The sequence below is a fragment of the Pezoporus wallicus genome, unplaced genomic scaffold, assembly GCF_028554395.1.
Source record: "Pezoporus wallicus isolate ANWC-B61680 ecotype Strahan unplaced genomic scaffold, APGP_CSIRO_Pwel_v1 contig_6926, whole genome shotgun sequence".
Lineage (NCBI taxonomy): Eukaryota > Metazoa > Chordata > Aves > Psittaciformes > Psittacidae > Pezoporus > Pezoporus wallicus.
The window spans coordinates 998808-1021791 of record NW_026636843.1 but is presented as its reverse complement, the minus strand read 5'-3'; the positions used below and the strand labels follow the sequence as shown (position 1 = coordinate 1021791).

At 40.6% G+C, this 22984-nt stretch overlaps 1 pseudogene; it reads left to right on the top strand.

Annotated features, from left to right (window-relative positions):
- The first annotated feature begins 17438 nt into the window (after window positions 1–17438).
- LOC130595276 (uncharacterized) lies at window positions 17439–22751 on the top strand (annotated as a pseudogene).
- The last annotated feature ends 233 nt before the right edge of the window (window positions 22752–22984 follow it).

Here is a 22984-nt window from a genome sequence, read left to right as displayed (position 1 = left end):
CCAAGATAAAATTCACTGCAGTCATAACTGGTGTGCTTTTTTTAGCAATTGTGAATGGCAAAGACAACAATCTCCCTTCACTCCTTCACTAAATAATAATAATAATAAAAAAGAACTGTTTTAGGTCTCAGCTTATACATCTATACATACCCTTCTCAGGATTTCATTCTACTAATACCTCAAAAGCAGCCAAACCTGTAAGAGTTGCTAGACTTCATTACTTCAGTAAAACACATGTATTTTGGATGCCTGATTTTCTTTTTCTTCTTACTTCTTCTGTTCCCTGGATGGATAAAAATTGAGACAAATGCTATAATTATTCATTCTTAATAGGATTTTAACAATTTAGAGTTAGTTTCTTTAGTTTCGTTACACGTATTGTATACTATCAATTAGAGTAAAAACTACAATACCTAGAAAACTCAATCAATAACTTCTTTGTTTTATTTTCATTGCTTATCCTTGTGCATATGTTTTTAAAAGGATGAAATTAATTCTATATTTAATATTCATTTGATATTAGTTGATAGTATTCATAGTCATTAGGTTGAACTATGCTGCCTTTATGGCATATGAAATGTCATTACAGAGGTGTTAAAATTTCTCCCTTGCTTGCAAGTAGAAACTTCCATACGCTTAGGAAAGCACTGCTCACATGCATGTTAACGTGGCACAGCACTGACAAGCAAAGGAAATCTATAATCCAGTATGCACAGAATTTTGCAGGAAGAAAGATTATGTGTTTTTAAATTCCCTTGTTGTAAATAGTTTAGAATGTAGGAGTGCTGCAACCAGGGTGCATATAATACATCTGGAAAATATTGCATAACACAGAAGGGTCATTTATGAAATTAAGAATAATGGTAGTAGGTGAATATTTGAACTGCAAAAACCTAAGTAGGGTTTTTTTTTTTTTCTTTAGGATATATGTAGCAGCACTGAAAGAGAAATTTGTCTCCTACTTTGATATTATTACATTCCTCTTCACTGGTAGATTATAGCAGTATTCTTGCATCCTTCACTTTTTTTTGCCCAGCATGTATTTACTGAAACAAATGAAGCAGTATTTTTGTGGCATGACTCTTCCCTGACATTCTGGCTACTAAAAAAAAGCATCTACATTTAATAACATTAATGATACAACAAAAAGTTTTAAATTAATGGAACAGATATACTTATTTCATCCACTAATGAAATTTTGGGTTTTAATGAGTTCATTTTGGCAAAAGGGATGTGACAGTCCCTATGTTCACATTGCTTTACTCTCAATCCTTAAAAGGGATTTTGTGCTTTTATTTTCCAAGCAAAAATAAAATCTCCTACATTTGTAAAAGGTTCTTAGCATTGTATAAAATTAAACACCTCAGGCTGTAGAAATCTATACTTTCCCCCTGTGAAATGGCACTCATATTTTGCTGAAATGTAAAACATGAAAAAAGTGAGACAGTAACTAGGCTGTAATCAAACTTAATCACACTAGTACCAGAAAGAGATAAACTTATTGTCACTTAACTTCCTCAAGAAAAAGATTGTCAGATAGCCAAACAACAAAAGCAGAAACCTTTAAGTATTAGGATTTATGTGACCTAAACAATTTGTCAAACAGGCACACCTAGTTGTAAAGTCTACTCAAGAAAAGGTACCTCAACCATGATGTGGTTGGCCGCCTTTGTTGCAGGGGCCCACTACTAAGTTAGGTTCAGCTAGGCCCACCAAGCTCACCATTTTCTCCCCTGAAAAGCTGTTTATAGGTGCATGATTTTTTTTCCTTACCACATGTAGGATATTTTATTTGATTTTATTGAACTTCATGAGGTTTCTGTTAGGTCTCTCTTAGGAGCAGTCTTGCCTTTCAGTGTATGGACTATTCTGTTGAGTTTGCTTTCATCCTCAAATGTGTTAAGGGGCACTACATCACACAATTAAAGACTGTTAATAAAGACATTAAACAGTGTTGAACTTAGTATTGATGCATGGGAAAAATTAATTGATTTCTTACTCACCAGCCCCCCCCAGACAGTTTTTAATGGATCTTATTTCACCACTTTGGCTATAAAGATACTAGAGGAGACCCTGCTGAAGGCCTGCTAAGTCAGACTTTACAACATTCAGCTTTGTCACATGACTTTGATTTGCTTAATCCAGTTTTTCTGTCTGTCATGGTTTAAATCCAGCTGGTAACTAAGTACCACACAGCCACTTGCTCCCCTCCTCTGCCTCCCTCCCTTGGTAGGATGGGGAGGAGAACCAAAAGCATGTAAAACCATGGGTTGAGATAAGGGCAGGTTAATAACTAAAGTACAATATATTACTACCACTAATAATCATGATGATAAGGGAAATAAGAAGAGGAGAGAATCTAAAACAAAAAAGGGAAAGAAAAAAACAACAATAAACACAAATGATGCACAATACAATTGTTCACCACCCACTGACTGATACCCAGCCTGACCCAAGCAGCAATTTGAGCCTTCTGGGAAACTCTCCCCAGCTTATATACTGGGCATGACGTGCGGGGATATGGAATACCCCTTTGGCTAGTTTGGGTCAGATGCCCTGTCTCTGCTCCCTCCTGGCTTCTTGTGCCACTCCTTACTGGCAGAGCATGAGAGACTTGAAAGTCTCTGAACCCAGGACAGTCCTTGATCAGGGTAAGCTCTACTGAGCAACAACTAAAACATTGTTGTGTTATCAGCATTATTCTCAAACCGGCTACTAGGAGGAAAATTAACTCTATCCCAGCCAAAAGCAGGACACTGTCCACAATTGGTTCAGGTCCTTGGAAATGGCTTCTAGTATATCTGCTCTATGATTTTCCTGTGAACTGATGTTAGGCTGAGCAAGTCATAGCTTTTCACATCATTGCTCTCTTTAAGACAGGTATATTTGCCTATTTCTATTCACCACGACCCTCCTCCAGTCCCCATGGCCAAAAGATATGTATTTTTTTCTTTCAGTGGCATTTTCCAGCTTTCTCAGAACCCTGGAATGTACCTCATTTTGTTAAAATTCAGTTCAGTGGTCCTTGATGTAATTTTCCTCTGCCATGGGAAGAGGAATGCTTCACTGCCCTAAAATCTGACAATAGGACCAAAGACCTTCAACATTAGAGGACAGAAATTAACCATATAAATCAAATCAAAATCTTAGCCTTTTTTATATGCTTTGTTGCTAATTCTTTGACCTATGGTTGCTCTTGCCAATACTACCATCAGTCTTCATACACTGAAAAATTATACTTATTTATGAATAACAGGTGCAGCTTAGCAGCTTCCCTAGCTGTCTCATCAGTCAGCTGCATCAACAAATTTTCTTTGGTGCTCTTGACAAATTCCTTGCCATGTTACCCTTCTAGCAAATGTCAGGATGATTACAGCTCCTTACGAGAACCAAGGCCTGAAAATGTTGTTGAAAGAAGTTTTCATCAGTTTTTCTTGACCATGTGGTCTGGTCCAAATGCCACCATTACTTCACTTGTGTTAGTCTCTTTTCTGTTCTATTTGCTCACCCTTCTGATGTCCCTCTCCGTCCTAAGTTTGACAGCACATTTTCCTCAAGCAGAGTGGTAGCAATGTCCCTTCTGTCCCCAGTTCTTTACTGAGGCGAGTTCAGTGCCGGTGGTTAATGGTTTCTTTCTCCCCAAGTCCAGAAATAGTCATATACAAAGCTTACTGTGCATGAGTAGTGGAACAAAAAATACTATTTTTTATACTGAAATAGCCATGGATATGTTATAGTTAAAAATAAAATAATAAAAAACAAACAAACAAAAAAAACAACAAACCAAAGCTATCACCTTTGGGTTTCTTCCAAAAAGTATTTAAGTGCTTTGGTGTTGCAGGTTTCAAATTACTAACTCTAGCTTCAAAAAAAATCACAGCTGAGATTCAAGATTATTTTATTTTTTAGTTTCTTGGTTTGTTTTGTTTTGGTTTTTTGTGTGTGTGTTTTAGGTTTTGGTTTTTTTTTGTTTCTTTGTTTAAATAAATATGGATTAGAATCAATTTTTCCTGAAAGTTTTGTCTGGGTTTTTTAGTTGGGGAATTTTTGTTTGTTTGTTTGCTTGCTTGGGGATTTTAGGGGTTTGTTTATTTTGGTTGATTTTTTGTTTGTTTGTTTTGTTTTTTTTTTTTAAGGTAGGGAGGAAGGAATGAAGAAAGGGATTTGGGGGGTTTGTTTATTTCCTTCTTTTCCTTTAAAACTTCCAAAGAAGAATGGTAGGAAAGAGGGAAAGAGAACAAGAGGGAGATAGGGAAGGAAGGAGAGAGAGTGGAAGGGAGAGAAAATGGCAACTAAGCAGGGCTAGAAAAATACAGTATAATCAGAATTTATTGATGGATTGGACAAATGCTATATTTATCCTAGTGTCCTACTACCTGTATTTAATAGGAAGAGTTTTCTGAACAGTTAGCAGTATGGAATGAGCTGTTCATACAATTGGCAACATTTACTAATTGTTTTGCTTGCATTTTGTTTTATTTAAAAGCAAATTTTTGGGAAGGAAAATTTACATTTTGAGAAGAGAGGAGGAAAGTTAATACAACATATTATACTTGTGGATGCTGCTGCTGTCACAGAAACAAGAGCCTTCCAGGCTTTTGCATTCAAAATACATAGGAAAACTGTCTGATTAACTGTGAATATGTTGTACGTATTTTACATTATCTTTCTTCTTCTCTTCTAGGAAATGCTGAAGTCCTGAAGAGAAATCCTGAATTCTAAACTAGCAATTTCAGCAGAACCTTAAAATCAAATCCTAATATCAGCTGTTAAAATGTAAGTTTTAAAATTTTCCCTTGACAATTTTTTTTTAATTTTCATTTATTTATTTATTTTTTTAATTTTCATTTATGTCCATCTATTCCTACATGACACAGTGAGATGCTATTAATTATATAGAAATTAAAGTTGCAAAGAAGTAATAAGCCAAGTACACACAGGCCAAAGATTCATTCCCCTGGCAAAGGGGATCATGCAAGAGCATTTGGAACAGATCCTTCTTCCTGCCCATGTTTCTCTTTATTGTTTAATGGCTTTCCATTCAAAGAACTGAATGATAAGTAGCTGGCTTGAATTTTAATAGGAGCTCTAGGACAGCAATGCTGAAACCTTCATTGCTGTGTGACTGTAATCACAAAAAGCCCCTCTGTGTTTGGACTGTTGTTGAAATAATTATTATTAAGTACACGGTTTATAAATTTTACTAGAAGAAATACCAGAGGTTTGTTTTAGAGTTTTGAGTTCTGGTACTAAAATAAACTGTCAGGGGCTGTGCCATTCTAGTTTCATATTGCTTTCTCCAAAGTGGTCAGAGTATTTCACATGTCCTTGCAAATTGCATTGGTATAAATACTCAAATCCAGTAAAGGATTTCAACAAAATTTTTGTTCCCAGGTCCAATATTGTAATCTAAAATATGCTAGTCAGCCACTACCTAACTCTAGGTGTACTTACATTCCTTTGTACTTACTCTTGATGGAATTAAACTTCTTCACATGTCCAGAATAGTGTTCAGACTTGACAGGTATCAAACTGCTTAGACTTTGTCATGCGGGGCTGAGCCTGAACAGGGCCAAAAGTATAAAAAATATCCATTTCACAAAAACTGAGTAGAATATCGGATAGTTTGGGCTAGAAGAGACCTTAATCATCTAGATCCAATACTCTGCCAAATACAGGAACACCTTCCATCAGACTAGGGTGCTCAAACCCCTGTCCAACCTGACCTTGGAGACTTCCATGGACGGAGCATCCACAGTTTCTCTGTATAGTCTCTTCCAGTGTCTCAGCAGCCTCACTGTAATAAATTTCTTTGTTGTACCTAGTTTAAATCTACCTTATTTATGTTCAAAGACATTACCCCTCTTCTTATTGCTATATGGTCTTGTAAAAGGTCCCTCTCCAGATTTTTTATGCCCCCATTAGGTACTGGAAGGCAGCCCTAAGGTCTCCCTCGAGCTTTCTTTTCTCCTGGCTGAACAAGATCAACTCTCAACCTCTCTTCATAGGAGAGGTGTTACAGCCCTCTGGCCACTTTTGTAGCTCTCCTCAGGCCTCACTTGAGCAGGTTCATGTCCTTCTTATTCTGGGGGCTCCAGAGATGAAATCAGTGGTCCAGGTGGGGTCTCACCAGAGCAGAGGAGAGGTGGACAATCACCTCCCCTGACCTTCTGGCCATGATTCTTTCTGGGCTGTGAAAACCAGGATACAGTTGGCTTTCTCAATGGCCAGTGCACATTGCCAGCTCATGTGCAACTTTTCATCCAGCAGTATGTCCAAGTCTTTCTTCACACGGATGCTCTCAATTAATTCTTTCCACAGGGTCTACTGATATCAGTGATTGCCCTGACCCAGGTGCAGGACCTTGCACTTGGCCTTGTTGAATTTCATGAAGTTTCCATGGTCCCACTTCTTAAGCCTGTCAGCCTAATTTAATGTCCTTTGAATGGCATCCCTTCCTTCTAGTGTATCAACTGCACAACTCAGTTTGGCATCATCTGCAAACTTTCTGAGGGTGCACTCAATCTCACCTTCTATGTTAATGATGAAGATCTCAAATAGTATTAGTTCCAATACAGACTCTTAAAGGACACTACTGATTACTAGTTTCCATGTGGGCATTGAGCTATTGGCTGTAATTCCTTGGATGCATCTATCCAGACAATTTCTTATTTGTCTGTTAGTCTAATACATCAAATCCATATGCTTCCTATTTAGAGGCAAGAATATTGGTGGGGACTTCATCAAAGGCAGATGACATACTCTTGTCCACCGATACAATGATGCCACTGTAAAAGGCCACTAAGGACAATGTGCCCTTGGTGGAGCAATGCTGAATATCTCTAATCACCTCCCTCTTCAATATGCTTAGACAGAACTTCCAGGAGGATCTCATCCTGGACATTACTGGGCACTGACTTGTGCCTCACTGGTATCTAGTCACTGGTGACTTCTCCACGACTTTTCAAATGTGATGGAGAGTAAATTAGCATCAACATCTGCCAACTCCCTCAGAATCCTGGGATGTATCTCATAACCCTGGCATGAATCTCATAACACTTGGATGAATCTCATTGACTCCGGAATGCATCTTCTCTATGAGTTAATTCAAATAATGATTTAGGATTTGTTTAGATTGGTAGGCAAAGCTGCAGTTAATTCATGTCTATGATGACTGCTCAGGATTTTAGCCTGGAGGCTTCTTCACCAGGTTGTCCTAAGCAGGATGTCAGAGGAAAGTTGCTGTGTCTACCATATACAGTTTAAATCCAAAAGCTCAGGAACTATCAACAAAGATTTTGCCTATAACCTGGATACTGTCATTCATCTGACATCTTTGCTTTGCTGTTTCATGTTGTTTTTTTTTTTTTTCTGTAATATAAGTTGAAGTCAAACAGTCTAGTTTAAATCACCTATATTACAGGGTAGTGTAGATAAAGGAACATCACACAGATAGTCTAGCTTTCAGCATAACAGGGGCAGAGCAGTTGATGTCATCTACCTGGACTTGTGCAAAGCGTTCAACACTGTCCCACACGACATCCTTGTTTCTAAATTGGAGAGACATCAATTTGATGGATGGACCACTCAGTGGATAAAGAACTGGCTGGACGGCAGCACTCAAAGAGCTGTGATCAATAGCTCAATGTCCGGCTGGAGACCAGTAACAAGTGGTGTCCCTCAGGGATCGGTGTTGGGACCGGTCTTGTTTAACATCTTTGTCGCTGACATGAACAGTGGGATTGAGTGCACCCTCAGCAAGTTTGCTGATGGCACCAAGCTGTGTGGTTCGGTTGGTAAGCTAGAGGGAAGGAATGCCATCCAGAGGGACCTTGACACACTTGTGAGGTGGGCTGATGCCAACCTCATGAGGTTTAACTATGCCAAGTGCAAGGCCCACACCTGGGTCGAAAGAATCCCAGTCACAGCTACAGGTTCGGCAGAGAAGAGATTCAGAGCAGCCCTGAGGAGAAAGACTTGGGGGTGTTGGTTGATGAGAAAATGAACATGAGCTGGCTTCATTGTGCTCTTGCAGCCCAGAAAGCCAACCATATCTTGGGCTTCATCAAAAGGAGCGTGACCAGCAGGTCGAAGGAGATGATCCTCCCCCTCTACTCTGCTCTTGTGAGACCTTACTTGGAGTATTGTGTGTGGTTCTGGTGAACTCAACATCAAAAGGACATGGAACAGTTGGAACAAGTCCAGAGGAGGGCCACGAGGATGATCAGGGGACTGGAGCACCTCCTGTATGAAGAGAGGCTGAGAAAATTGAGGCTGTTCAGCCTGGAGAAGAGAAGGCTGAGGGGAGACCTCATAGCAGCCTTCCAGTATCTGAAGGGGGCCTATAACGATTCTGGAGAGGGACTCTTCATTAGAGGCTGTAGTGATAGGACAAGTGGTAATGGGTTAAAACTTCAGTGGGAAAAGTTTAGATTGGATGTAAGGAGGAAATTCTTTCCTGTTAGGCACTGGAATGCTGTCCTGGGTTCAGCAGTAGCAGTAATTTTTCTCCTTCTTGGTAGCTGGCGCAGTGCTGTGTTTTGAATTCCCGCCAGGGAACAGTGCTGATGATACCGATGTTTTTGGTTGTTGCTAAGTGATGTTTACCCTGACCAAGGACTTTGTGAGGCTCATGCTCGGCCAGAGAGGAGGGGAAGCTGAGAGGAAGCAGAGACGGGGCGCCTGACCCAGGCTAGCCAAAGAGGTATTCCATACCACAGCATGTCATGCCCGGGGTGGGGGGTAACTGGGAGTTATCCGGAAGGACATAGGCTTCTGCTTGGGACTCGTTTCCTGGTCGGTGGTATTGTATTCTCTTCCCTTGTTATTTTCTCTTATCGTTGTTGGTGGTGGTAACAGTGATGATTTGTGTTGTACATTGGTTGCTGGACTGTTCTTGTCTCAACCCATGGGAGTTGAACCCTTTCGATCCTCCTCCCTGTCCCTCTGGGAGCAGGGAAGGGGAGAGCCCGGCGGGGGGGGGCCTCGATTCCTCTCAGCCCGGTACCAGGCACTGGGAGTGAGTGAACAAGCTGTCTGGCTAGAGTTTAAACCACAACAGTTCTTTCTGCCCAGGGAGGTTGTGAATGCTCCATCTGTGGTGGTGTTCAAGACCAGGTTGGACGAGACCTTGGGTGGTATGGTTTAGTGTGAGGTGTCCCTGCCCATAGCAGGGGGTTGGAACTAGATGAGCTTAAGGTCCTTTCCAACCCTAACTATTCTATGACTTTATGATTCTATAACTATACAGAAAAAGGTGTCTTGAGGTGGATGACTAGGTACTCCTCATCAAACATATTATACAGGGATATATGCTCAGTACATATGGGAGCATTAAGATTTTTCAACAGGAGATCTAAAAACTGTAATAGAGACCTAGAGTTATCCAAAACAAAATTGTAAGGACATATCTAAATTTTGATCTTCAGCATCCTGTTGCTCTTTTTTTCAGATTCAATATTTTACCTCTGTTAAATGTTATCTACAGTTTTTAAAACCGAAACATTGACATGCAAAAAGAAGGTAGAAGATATTACTCTTTCAGAAACAGTTTTCACTACCTTTAGGAAATAATTTATTGGCAAAATATAGTGTGAACTCAATTTTTATCTCGTCTGGAGAGATGTTAACTCCCATTTCTTTTTTCTGGGAACGTTGTATTTACCTCTTACCACAGTACTGTAGGCTGGAATGGATCAGGTGTACCCAAAATCATGTCTGCTAAAGCTGTGTGTCTAGACAAAAAGAATAACTGAAGATTCACTGTTCCAGGAAGAAAGAATCTTAATGATTGGATCTCCATGCATAGAACATGAAAATAGTCAGTTTCAGTCTTGGAACCTTAAGTATATATGTATTTTTAGTATTATGCAGAATGTATGGACCTAGGTTGAAGTCTATGCCCTTCAGCTGAACAGAATCTCTCCCTTTCTCTTTTTCTCCCATCCTGGATGGATCTTGTTTTATTTGTCCCCATGCTAAGGCCTCAAAAAGAGAGATAAAGAACAGCCTCAAATTCTTACCAATATATCCTGCAATGTAATTGCTAAGACATGTTATTGTGAGGTCGAAAATGGAATTTTAAACTTTTCAGATAGCAACCTCATATCCAGGGTGAAAGAAGTAAAGACCAGAACTATCACTCTTATCTTAAAAGAAACATGAAGTTTATATTTAGGATAGCACTTAGAGCTGTAAAAGCCAGTTAACTGAACTTACCACTCTACCATCTCGAGTCAATACAGAGTGTGGCAGCTCTTGTTTTACATCACTGAAATAGTTTCTGTTCACCATATCACTTGTTGGAATCTCTTTCTGAGCTGTTGTGTTTATCTCTGGCCAGACACAGTGCAAACCCATACACCTAAAACAAGGCTTTGTAATCTGTTTCAAGGGGTGAGCACTAACAAGTTATATGCTTACAGCCCCAGGATGTGAGCATGTTTATCTTCTAGTAGGTCCAGCCCAAAGTAATTTACTTCATAATATCAAGCAGGCTGTTGCTTATCCTTTTGTCCTTTTATCTTTTGTCTGTCCGATCATAAGCAATTTTTTCTTCAATGCAAGCACCTCATGTTCAGGATGGTAAGGATAATTACACTGCAATTATTTCAGGTAAGCAGGGACTAACAACCCTAATTATTATTGTAGGACCAGTTGGCAGAAATAGAGCATGAGACCACTGAAGATAGAGAACAATAGCTCTCTAGGGGAAGCTCTCAGGTAAAAGGAGCTGAACACTCTAAGGTGTGCAGACATCTTGATTTTTATTTTCCTGCTGTTTTCTACTTGGCATTATGTAGAAGATATGCTTGACGTTATGCTTGGAATACAGCCTTTCTTTAGGGATATAGAATAAATTATCTATTAAGATTTCTAAGGAAAGTTAAAAGTAAAAACTATTTTTTGAACAAAGTAGATCCACTGCTCTGTAAAAGCCAAACAGGAATTACAGAGTAGAGATATTACTTCAGATTTCCTGAACTCTTCTCTATTTTCCTTTTTATTTCAGAATAAAATAATGCTTTTGAATGAAAACACAGTATGAGTCAAACTTTTTTTAATCTTTGAAAATATTGGACCTTACTTGGTTATTTATTAGCATTGTTGGGGAAGAGCTTGCATCATTGCATCAGGATATAATTCTGCGTGTTTGTTCACATGTGTGAATGGAGTTTTCCTTTAAGCTAGACTCCAAATTTCTTTTTGATGAACCCTCTGGAATAAAAAATGTCTTTTATAATAAAAATTTATTTTATATTAAGCAAATTAATAAAATAAGATAGAATGATAAAATCATAGAATAGTTAGGGTTGGAAAGTACCTTAAGATCATCTAGTTCCAACCCCACTGTCATGGGCAGGGATGCCTCATGCTAAACCATGTCACCCAAGGCTCTGTCCAATCTGGCCTTGAACAGTTCCATGGATGGAGCATTTACCACTTCTCTGGGCAACCCATTTCTCCTGGGTTCAGCAGTAGCAGTCATTTTTCTCCTTCTTAGTAGGTGGTGCAGAGCTGTGTTTTGACTTTCAGCCTGGGTACAGAGCTGATAACACTGTTTTAGCCTGACCAAGGACTTTGTGAGCCTCATGGTCTGCCAGGGAGGAGAGAAAGCCAGGAGGAAGCAGAGACAGGACACCTGACCCAAACTGACCAAAGAAGTGTTCCATACCACAGCACGTCATGCCCAGGATGTAACTGTGAGTTACCTGGAAGGGCTAGTGGACTGCGGGGTTGGACGAGGTATTGGTCAGTGCTCGGTCGGGTGGGATGGGGTGAGTTATTGGTCAGCTGGTGCTGAGGTGTTGTATTCTCTTCCCTTGTTATTTCCTTTATCATTATTATTATTGGTGGTGGCAGTAGTGATTTGTGCTATATCTTTGTTACTAAACTGTTCTTATCTCAACCTGTGGGAGTTGCATTCTTTTTAATTCTCCTCTCCACACCTCCGGGAGTAGGGGGAGGGAAAGAAGCGGGGGGAGTGAGTGAACGAGCTGCCTGACTGATTTTAAATCACGACACCATTCCAGTGCCTCACCACCCTCACAGTAAAGAACTTCTTCCTTATTTCTGATATAAACTTCCCCTGTTTAAGTTTAAACCCATTACCCCTTGTCTCATCACTACAGTTCCTGATGTCATTACCAAATATGTATTCTACAGACTTAATTCCACATTAAAATATCACATGGCTGAAGGCCCAAGAGATAACAAAGTGTAACTGTCACTACCAAGAATGCAATAAAATCTTAATAATTTGAAACAGATTGTATATAAGAAATTACAGTCGACACATAAGAATTTGCAAGTAGGGTAAATCATGTGTCCTGTCAAAGGATGAAATTACTTGTGTGTAAACATGACCAGTCTATTTCTAATTATTTCCCTTCATAGCATCTACACCACTCTTCTGAGTACCAAAATTCACTTTAAGTATTCTGAAGCATATGAGTGACTACTAATTTTTATACAAGCATTGTTTGCTTACTTTTTAAACCTATGAACATTTCTCCTGAAGTCTACCTTTGTAGAAGTCCAGACAAGCAGACAAATATATCTAGTGGATAGTGAAAAAATCTCTGTATCATAGAATCATAGAATAGCTAGGGTTGGAAAGGACCTAAAGATCATCTAGTTCCAACCCCCCTGCTATGGGCAGGGACACCTCAGACTAAACCATCTCACCCAAGGCTCTGTCCAACCTGGCCTTGAACACTGCCAGGGATGGAGCATTCACAACCTCCCTGGGCAACCCATTCCAGTGCCTCACCACCCTTACAGTAAAGAGCTTACTCCTTATAGGTAATCTAAACTTCCCCTGTTTAACCTGTTACCCCTTGTCCTGTCACTATAGTCCCTAATGAATAGTCCACCTCCAGCATCCCTATAGCCCCCTTTCAGGTACTGGAAGGCTGCTATGAGGTCTCCAGACAGCCTTCTCTTCAGGCTGAACAGCCCCAGCTTCTTCAGCCTGTTTTCATATGGGAGGTGCTCCAGCCCCTGATCATCCTCGTGGCCCTCCTCTGTACTTATTCCAATAGTTTCATGTTCTTTTGATGTTGAGGACACCAGAACTGCACACAATACTTTTGTTTTGAAGGCTCCAGAAATGTGCACAGTACTCCAAGTGGGGTCTCATGATAGCAAAGTAGAGGGGCAAGATTACGTCCTTCGACCTGCTGGTCACGTTCCTTTTGATGCAGCCCAGGATGTGGTTGGCACACTGCTGCCTCATGTTGTTTCTCATCAGCAAATGCCCTAAGTCTTTCTCCTCAGGGTTGCTCTGACTGATACTAAATGATAATAATATACTAAATAACATTTTAATATAATACTTAACAGATTGCATCTTATTTTGTTCTCATATAATTCCAAACCGTTTTAGTGAGGCTTGGTTGCCAAGTCAATGCTATGACGCCACAGTAGTTTAAGTGGTACTGCTCAAAAGCTTTTGAAAACACACGCATCTCATAAGACAGGAAATAGTAAGAATTTGGATAGTTTATAATTCCACATTTCCAGAACCAAAGCTTCTGAACTGAATAAAGTACGTTTATCAGGGAGAAAAAAATACATATTGTTATTTTGTTTATTGTTTGCACAAATATTTTTTCTTTTTTTAAGAAATAAACAGTAATTGCAATTTATTTTAAATATAACTGGAGGAAATGCTCCGTTACTGTATCCAGGCAATATTCACATCCAGTATATACAGAATATTGTCAGTTCTGCATTCTGGTCCAGACTGACTCCTGACTAAGAGGTGGGAAGAGGGCACACTTAATATATTGTGTTGAAGCTGTCCCATCAGAGAGAACACAGGATTCATCTTGTTTGACATAGATGAAGGATTTACTAGGCAATCTCTGCCTAGAAAATAGAGTAGAAAATTTGCATCTGGCTATTCTAAAGCAATAAACCTAAAATCCCCAAGTGCTGCAGTTAGTAGACTATGTTTTCAGGGCAGTAGTAATAAGTAGGTAATGTATAAACTCAGAAAGAACTACCTCCATATCTTCAAACAGGACTTTAAATAGCTGCCATAGCTGAATTTTGTGAGGGGCTTGATTCTGCTCATGATTATGGAACATACTTTTCATCTAATAGACTTTATAACCCAGAGACCACTAGTGCTACATCATTTAATTTCTGCATCTCAGCAAAGCTTGGACACAAGATTCTGGGCTCTTGCACTTGGTGAAAGCAGATTTTCTTGAATTTATGGAAAATGCATGTTTGTATTCAATTCAGTGAAGTTTAGTGCTTTCTGGGTCAGCAAACTCTGGACATACTTTCTGTTTTTCAGTTCTGTTGTTTTGATATCACACTTCTTTAAAAAAAGGAGTGTAAAATAGTACAGCAGCAGAAGATGGGATATAGCATCAGAGGGATTGACTTTATCCAGGCTTTTAATGTCATCTCACGTAACATCCTTACTGAGAAACTGATGCAGTATGGACCAGATAAGTGTACAGTGAGGTGGACTTAAAACTGGTTGAACTGCTCGTCTTAGAGAATTACCATCAACATCACAAAGTTCAGCTGGAGGCCAGTCACCAGCAGTGTGCCCTAGGGGTCAATACTGGCTCTAAAACTGTTCAATAGCTACATTAACAAGCAAACTGCTTGTTAACTGTTTTCAGACAATACAACACTAGGAAAACTTACTGACAGACCAGGTGATTGCTCTCCTATTCAGAAGGATCTTGACTGGCTGGAGAAATAGACACATATTAAAACCATCAAGTTCAACAAAAGGAAATTGCCCAGAGGTTTTCAAGATGCAACTGCTCATTAATCTCATATAGGCTTTCTTTCCCACAAAAGGTTGGACCAGATCACCTTTCAAGGTCACTTTCAGCCCAGGACATTCCATGGTTCTATAACATGCAATATTCTGCACCTGATTAGAAATAGTGTCAGTCACATATGATTTGTTAACCATGAGCCACCTATGTGCCCCTGCATCAGAGCAGGCAAAAAACATTAGAAGAAATGTTGCCAGAACCTCAAGGGAGATGATCCTTTCTCTCTGCTCAGCACTGGTGAGACTGTTGGGTGCAGTTTAGGGCTTCCCAGTATAAAAAAGACATGGACCTACTCTGTCAAGTGAATAACAGGTCACAAAGATGATTAAGGTTTTGGAGAATGTGGCATATAAGGAGAGGCTGAGAAAGCTGGGGCTATTCACCCTGGGAACAGATTTAGGGGAATCTTATTGGTGGTTATTAATACCTGATAGTTAGGAATAAAGAAGAGGAACTCAAAGTATTTTGAGTAGTGCTTAGTGAAAAGACAAAGGCAATGGGTACAACTGAAAATACAGGAAATTCCATTTAAACGTGAGAAAAAGAAACCAAACAACTCCAAACATTTTTACTTTGAAGGTGATGACATACTGGAACATTTTGCTTAGAGAAGTTGTAGAATACCTGTTCTTGTGGTGGTAATAGGTGAAATTGTGCGTTGAAACAATAGTACAACGAGAAAAGATGGTTATATTTGAAAATCTGTTAATCAGTAGAGGGTTTCTTTTGTATTAACAACAAGTTGAAATTCTGCTATTATGTATCTTAGTTACTTTATAACTAAATGTTACAATGGTAGCTATAATGATAAGCAATTAACATAGCCATATATGGGGAAGGGTATATGGGTGGATCCAGGGGAGTATTGTGAAACACTACTGAAGCAGAACTCAAGAAGGTACCAGGAGTAGTCAAGTGAAAATAAGAGAATTCTGGTGTCCACATAATTATTGGGACATGTCCAAGGAACAGAAAAGTGAACAGGACGACCTGAGGAAGACTTCTTACTTCATCTGAGGAAGACTCCTTACTTCATCAGGATGAACACCAGAGGGGGACTGCGCAAGCGCAAAAGAGACTGATGTCGTAATAGACTGATGTGGCAATCCTTAATGCATATGTATTAGTCAGTGATGTAATCTGTGTTGAATATGTATTAGTGATGACATTTTAGTGTATAAATTGTAAGCACGATGTGATGGGGTGGAAGCCAGATTTGGGCGCGTGCCCCTGGTTTCCCAGTGCTGCAATAAAGCACCTCATATAACCATTCCAGTGGTTATGTGTCAGTTCTTACGCTAACATTTTGGTGACCCAGATGGGACCTCGTGGGCATTGCTGAGGAAGATCGCGTCACGATCCTGCTCCAGCCGGCACCGAGAGATTCTCGGGGAGCCATCGACCACGACCGACCTCCGCTGCTCACGGCAGACCTCTGACACGGTAAGAAAGGTGCTTTGGATTTGGGTTATGGTACCAATTTCTAGTAAATGTATGGTATTAACCGCTGGCAAAGGTCTGGTGTATGGTATTGACCTTTGGTAAAAGTCTGGTGTATGGTATTGACCTTTGGTAAAGGTCTGGTAAAAGCCTGCCTGTTACATGCAGCGAAAAAGCTGCGTTTGGCTGGGCTAGTAGTAAAGCCTGCCTGTTAGACGCGGCGAAAGCTGTGCTTGGTTGGGGCTAGAGAGCTCTCAGGGTAAAAGCCTAGCACCGTCTCTTAGACAGTAGCGAAAGCTCTGCAGGTTTGGCAAACGTGGTTTGGTATTGGTCTTTGTGCTGCAGGATAAGCATCTGTCTGTATAAATTCTGTAACATATTGGGGTGTGTGTGTGTGTGTATAGTGAGAGAGACTTGTTTTAGAAATCTCTTTGCATTTACAAAATGCCGTCAATTCCTAAGTCATCTCCTTTAGGTTGTATCTTAAACCATTGGAAGGAGGGTGGATTCAGGCAAAGTATGAGAAAAAGTAAACTAATTGATTATTGTAATACCTGGTGGACTCAATATGAACTAGAGGATAAGGAAAAATGGCCTGAAAATGGGACTTTACAGTACAATACTATATTGCAGTTGATGTTGTATTGTAAAAGGAAAGGAAAATGGGATGAGGTACCATATGTGGATCTATTCTTTGCTTTAAGAAATAATGAGGAATGGCAAAAACCTTGCAGACTTATGGTTGTTAAAACGAGTACAAATGAACAATGTAAGGGGTGTGTTGCAGGAAAAAGGTGTATTGAGTGTCTTGCCTTAGAAAATAGTTTGCAACACCAGAGGGATTATGAAAATCTTGATTTAGTAACAGCTCCAACAGCCCCGCTGGCAACAAACGGAGGGAAGAGGGAAGAGGATGATAGTGATAGCGAGAGTGAGAGTGACTATGAAGGTAAAGGTCAGAGGGCAGATCTCCCTGCTACTCCAGTCTCACACTGAACTTGTCAGAGGGGAGGACAGGAAAGAAAGATACACGCTCAGGCGCCCAATGCAGTGCTCACACCCTTAAGACAGGGAGTAGGAACGGAAGGACCAGTATACGTTAAGGTACCCTTTTCCCCGGGGGATTTTTTTATTTGGAAACAGTCAGCAGGGACATATAGAGAAAACTCTGATAGAGTAGCTCGAGCAATGAAAATGATTATGAAAACCCAGAATCCAGACTGGGATGACATCCAAGTACTTTTAGATACTCTTACAGATTCAACAGAAAAGGAAATCGTATTGCGAACTGCTAGAGAGAGGGTTTGGGAGGATATTAGACAGGGGCTAGTCATGGGAAATTTAGATCAGAACTTTCCGATGGAAGATCCAATGTGGGATTATAACTCACCAGGGGGGGATGAGGAATTTACAAAGGTACCAAGATTGGGTAATCGTTGGGGTACGAAATGCTATACCCAAAACAATGAATTGGTCAAAATTCTGTAATGTTAGGCAGGAAAAGACAGAATCACCATCTACCTTTCTAGAGAGACTTAAAGAGACGCAAAGAAATATACGGATTTAGATGTGGAAACGGAACAGGCTAAAGCACAAATAGCCTTGATTTTCCTGGGGCAGTCTCAAGATGATATCAGAAAGAAACTGCAAAAACTAGAAGGGGCAGATTTACAGAACCTGGACAGACAGTTAGACGTGGCTTGGAAGGTGTATAATAATCGGGAAAAAGAGAACTCCCGGCGACAACAACAGAATTTGCTGGCAGTGATACAGGGAATAGAACAAGGTTTCCCTAACCCTAGGGGAAGAGGATGAGGAAATATGCGAGGACGGGGACAAGGCAGAGGATTTTATAATCCAAGAATGGGAATGAGCACAGAAAGACTAGGATATAATCAATGTGCACTTTGCAAGAAGGAAGGACATTGGAAAAATGAATGCCTATCCGGGGAGGGCAGTTTATGTCCCCAAGGAATCCTTTCGCAGGATCCAACATAGCTAAAACAATGGTGTTGGGGGAGTATGGCTCAATGTCCGGCTGGAGACCAGTAACGAGTGGTGTCCCTCAGGGATTGGTGTTGGGACCGGTCTTGTTTAACATCTTCGTCGCTGGCATGGACAGTGGGATTGAGTGTGCCCTCAGCAAGTTTGCCGATGACACCAAGCTGTGTGGTTTGGTTGATACGCTGGAGGGAAGGAATGGCAACCAGAGGGACCTTGACACACTTCTGAGGTGGGCTGATGCCAACCTCATGAGGTTTAACCATGCCAAGTGCAAGGTCCTACACCTGGGTCAGAGCAATCCCAGGCACAGATACAGGTTGGACAGAGAAGAGATTCAGAGCAGCCCTGTGGAGAAGGACTTGGGGGTGCTGGCTGATGAGAAAATGAACATGAGCCGGCAGTGTGTGCTTGTAGCCCAGAAAGCCAACCGTATCCTGGGCTGCATCAAAAGGAGTGTGACCAGCAGGTGGAAGGAGGTGATCCTGCCCCTCTACTCTGCTCTTGTGAGACCTTACTTGGAGTATTGTGTGCAGTTCTGGTGTCCTCAACATAAAAAGTGCATAGAACTGTTGGAACAGGTCCAGAAAAGGGCCACAAGGATGATCAGGGGACTGGAGCACCTCCCGAGTGAAGACAGGCTGAGGAAGTTGGAGCTCTTCAGCCTGGAGAAGAGAAGGCTGCCTGGAGACCTCATAGCAGCCTTCCAGTATCTGAAAGGGGGCCTATAGGAATGCTGGAGAGGGACTCTTCATTAGAGACTGTAGTAACAGGACAAGGGGTAACGGGTTCAAACTTCAACAGGGGAAGTTTAAATTGGATATAAGAAGGAAATTCTTTCCTGTAAGGGTGGTGAGGCACTGGAATGGGTTGCCCAGGGAGGTTGTGAATGCTCCATCCCTGGCAGTGTTCAAGGCCAGGTTGGACAAGGCCTTGGGTGACATGATTTAGCGTAGGGTGTCCCTGCCCACTCAGGGGGTTGGAACTAGATGATCTTAAGGTCCTTTCCAACCCTAACTATTCTATGATTCTATGATCCTATAAGTAAAATTTTTAATAGATACAGGGGCCACTTACTCAGTTTTAAATGATTTGCATGGAAAAATAGAAAAGAAAACTATGACAGTTGAGGGAGCCACAGGGAAAGAAGAAGTACGGCCATTCTTGCAACCCCTAGACTTACGATTTAGAGGAAAAGAATCGACACATGAATTTTTATATGTGCCTGAATGTCCCATTCCGCTAATGGGACGAGACTTATTAAGTAAATTGGATGCTACAATTGCTTTTGAAAACAGTGAATTGATAATGCAAATCCCTGAATCAAAAATGGGACAGATTTTAGTTCTCAAAGACAAACCTATTCCACAAATTCCAAAAGAAGTAGAACAAGCTGTAATACCGACAGTTTGGGAAACCGAAATCCCGGGGAAATCAAAAGCAGCTCAGCCAACAGTAGTAGAATTAAAAGACAGAGATAAACCAGTAAGGATTAAACAATATCCATTAAACCTAGAAGCAAGATATGGAATTATAAAAACAATTGAGAAATTTTTAAAACACCAAATTTTAGAAGAATGTGAATCAGAATATAGCACGCCAATTTTCCCAGTAAAGAAACCAAATGGTGAGTATAGATTAGTACAAGACTTGAGGGCAATAAATGCCCGGTGGTGGCAACCCTTATACATTGCTAACATCTGTGAAGGAAAAAATATAAATGGTTTACAGTAATTGATTTAAAGGATGCCTTCTTCTGCATTCCCCTTGACAAAAGTAGCAGGAAACTGTTTGCATTTGAATGGAAAAATCCACAGAATGGACGGAAAACACAATTGACATGGACCAGATTTCCACAAGGATTCAAGAACAGTCCGACCCTATTTGGAAACCAACTGGCCAAGGAATTGGAAGCATGGACCACCCAAGGGAAAATACAGGTACCGAGATCACAATACCTTTTGTTACAATATGTAGATGACATTTTTATTGCAACAGAACAAAGATCCCTGTGCATAAAGGTGACAATTGAAATTCTGAATCAGCTAGGCTTAAATGGTTATAAAGTCTCAAAAGAAAAGGCACAAATTGCATGCAGACTGTGCTGTATCTGGGATATGAGATTTCACAAGAGCAGCGAAAACTGGGAATAAATCGCATAAAGGCAATCTGTGCCATCTCAGAACCACGAAACTTGCATGAACTAAGAATACTTTTGGGCATGACAGGGTGGTGCTGATTATGGATAATGGACTGTGGACTTATTGTGCCAAACCCCTGCATGAAGCCCAAAAATCACATGCCTTTGTTTGGGACAAACCACAGAAAGAGGCCTTCAAAAATCTGAAGGAGACATTAACAAAATCACCGGCATTGGGACTCCCAGACTTGACAAAAGACTTTCAATTGTTTGTCCAGGAAAGACAGAGGTTGGCACTGGGAGTATTAACTCAGAAACTCGGAAGCTGGAAAAGACCGGTGGGATATTTCTCAAAACAACTGGATCCGGTGAGTGCAGGATGGCCCTCATGCTTGAGGGCAGTAGCAGCAACTGTCATTTTGATCCAAGAAGCTAGTAAATTAACTTTGGGAAAGCATATTGATGTATTTGTGCCACATATGGCAACCACTGTTCTAGAACAAAAAGGGGGGCATTGGTTGGCCCCTAGCCGGATGATGAACTATCAGGCAACCCTAATGGAACAGGATGACATAAATTTGAAGAACTACTAATCTGCTAAACCCAGCAGCTTTTCTAGGAACTGACCTAGAAGAAGGAACTCTTGAACATGACTGCATAGAAGTCATCGAACATACATACCAGAACAGACTTAAAGGATGTACCTCTTGAACAACCAGACTGGGGAACTCTTTACAGATGGAAGCAGTTTTGTGGAGAACGGGACACGATACGCAGGATATGCTGTGAAAACGCAACAAGAGGTAGTCGAAGCTAAAGCACTACCTCCTGGAACATCGGCCCAACGGGCAGAATTAATAGCTCTCACGAGAGCATTGGAACTGAGCAATGGCAAGAGGGTAAATGAATGGACAGACTCAAAATATGCATTTGGTGTGGTACACATTCATGGAGCGTTATGGAAAGAACGGGTACTTTTATCCTAACAAGGATCTAATATAAAATATCAAAAGGAAATTTTGGAATTAAAAACTGCTGTACAAAAGCCTAAACAGGTGGCTATTATGCATCGCAAAGCACACCAAGGAGGAACTTCAAAGATATCCGAAGGAAATACACTGGCTGATCGGACAGCTCGGCAAATAGCTCGGAGGGTATGGAGCATGATGGCTTTGATACCTCTGAAGGTAAGCCCGCTCCACACCTATCTTCCACAAAGTCCAAACTATTCAAAAGAAAATGAAAAGTTAACAGGACTCTTAAAAGCCCAAAAGAACTCTGAAGGGTGGTATGTAATGACAACAGGACAAGTAATAGTGCCACCGACAATAATGCAGAAAATTCTACAAACTGAACATCAGAAATGTCATTGGGGTGCAGAAGCATTGGTAACTTATTTAAAACGAGGAATAATTTCCACACAGATGTTAACAATGGCAAAATCAGTGGGATCAAAATGTGAAATTTGTTTGAAAAACAATCCAATCATAAAAAGACAGGTTGAAATGGGAAGAATTAGAGTAGGAATGGAACCAGGAGATTATTGGCAGATTGATTTTGCGGAACTACCAAAGGTACAAAGATACAAATATCTGTTAGTAGCGGTTGACACTTTTTCTGGATGGCCGGAGGCCTTTCCCTGTCACACCAATCAGGCAAAAGAAGTGGTGAAGTGGTTGCTTAGAGAAATCATTCCACGATTTGGAGTCCCTTTTGGGATATCATCAGATAGGGGTCCACATTTTATTGCAACCATAGCACAAGAAGTTAGTAAACTATTAGGAATATCATGGAATTTACACACTCCTTGGAGGCCCCAATCTAGTGGACAGGTAGAAAAGATGAATCAGACAATAAAGAGACAGATCAGTAAAATATGTCAGGAGGCTAAAATAAAATGGCCACAAGCATTGCCTATAGCACTGCTAAGAACCAGAATAAAACCTAGAAACAAAATGTCAGTAAGCCCCTATGAGATCCTCTATGGAAAGCCATACGAGGCGCTGGAACCCAACCCTAATACCCATATTAAAGGGAATCAGGATGTCTATAATTATGTGCTGTCTCTCGGTAGAACCTTAACTCTACTGCGTAGCACTCTGGTGTGGAATAGGCCACTGTCCCTGGAAAATCCTGCACATGACATCCAACCAGGGGACCAAGTATACATCCGGAACTGGAACGAAGAACCATTAAAAGAACGGTGGGACAGACCGTACCAAGTACTGCTAACTACATTTACAGCAGTAAAGGTAGAAGGGGTGGATTCTTGGATACATTATACACGAGTAAAGAAAGTTCCAAAGGTTTGGGAGACACAGATACTAGGTCCTACGAGACTAGAGCTGAAATGTAAATAAGATGTCTGGGTTCTGTTACAAAACTTTGATTGTCATTTGGTCACTAACACAGCTGCTATCTATTCCTATCCTAGGAATTCCTCAGAAAAATGTTTTGACAAAACTTAAAACAAGATGCCATTCTGACCTGCAAGTTCACAGAAACCATTCCAATAAGACCAACACTAATAAAGGTAGTTTGGGAAAAGGTAAATGGCCCTATAGGACTGAATCTGCAATTGGCCACAGCGAAA